This window comes from Myotis brandtii, unplaced genomic scaffold (genome assembly GCF_000412655.1).
Source record: "Myotis brandtii unplaced genomic scaffold, ASM41265v1 scaffold123, whole genome shotgun sequence".
Classification (NCBI taxonomy): domain Eukaryota; kingdom Metazoa; phylum Chordata; class Mammalia; order Chiroptera; family Vespertilionidae; genus Myotis; species Myotis brandtii.
In genome coordinates this window covers 11,465,963-11,467,073 of record NW_005354291.1, presented here as the reverse complement: position 1 = coordinate 11,467,073, position 1,111 = coordinate 11,465,963, and the positions used below count along the sequence as shown (strand labels likewise).

Sequence of the window (1,111 nt, the reverse complement as noted above, 5' to 3'; positions counted from 1 at the left end):
GGTTACCGTGGGAAGAGGGGGCGGCGGCAGAGGACGCGGCAGGAGCGCTGATGCCGGTGGCGTCGGACGCGAAGGATAAGCTGGAGGACGAGGATGATGATGAGGCGGGCGCGCTCCCCAGTCTCCATGGAACTCCCGCCCCGGCCCGTTGCTAGGAGCCCCCGAGGCACGGGCTCCCTCTTTCGCGCTTTGTTGTTCCGGGTCCGGGGCGGCCGCTGCTTCCCCGCGACAATAAATAGACTAGACGCGGGGGAGCATAGAGACAGCGCTCGGAGGCTAGAGCGTCACCGCACTGGGCTCCCCCCCTCTGTGCCCCGCTAGCCACTCCTTTCCGGCTCTCACTGCTCCGGTCACTGTCTCCGCCCTTCCTCCTACTTCCGCTTCCTCCTTCCTGGTCCCGAAGTCCGGCCCCGCCTGCCCACGAGATTGTCGAAGTGGGGTAGGGGTAGGGAAGCGCTACTGCTGCTTGGACTTTTGCTTGAAGCCGTTTAAAAAGGTTTTGAAAAATCTCTGTACCCTTTGTGCATATTTGGCTGATACCTAAACTCAAGTACGTAATTTCTGGCGTAAAGTGTAATATAAATGGACTTAAATTTTGTCGAAACCTTAGAGCTTTCTCTTCTGCTCATTCAATTTATAGAAAAAGACCACCATTTAACATAATTAGCAAAGCTAGACTTTAACAACTAAATTTTCTAAGACATTTTCTGTCTGGAAAAAAAAAAAGCCCTACTTCGCTTTTCCAGTTAAACGGGTTAATTTACGACGTCGCGTAAAGCTCTCATTAAAGAATCCTAATCCTAGTCCTACAGGAGAGCGATAGTTGACGGATGATGGATGGATGGATGGATTGGATAAGAGGGTGGGGGTGGGCAGATAGATCTATAGATACATAGGTAGGTGATAGGCAGATAGATGCAAGATAGATAGATAGATGATAGGTGATAGATGGATGAGCGGGGACCCGAGGTCGCACACTGTCTCCTGTCTCGTCCAGATTCCTTACTTATTTTGGTTTGTGGCCAGGACCTGCCTTGGGAGTCGGAGGCTTTGGCGCCGCTGGCCCGATGCCGGGAGGACGGGCTGTGGGAGGGGGCGGCTGAGGCCGGGC

The 1,111-nt window shown here is 53.7% G+C and overlaps 1 protein-coding gene across 1 annotated transcript in view; it reads right to left on the bottom strand.

Moving 5' to 3' along the window:
• The window catches only part of TBPL1 (TBP-like 1), a 28,957-nt gene extending 28,627 nt beyond the window's left edge, over positions 1–330 (bottom strand). The window contains exon 1 of the mRNA XM_005859029.2: positions 7–330. The gene's annotated coding sequence lies outside the window, so the exon portion shown is untranslated. The remainder of the gene's footprint in view (positions 1–6) is intronic.
• Positions 331–1,111: the final 781 nt, after the last annotated feature.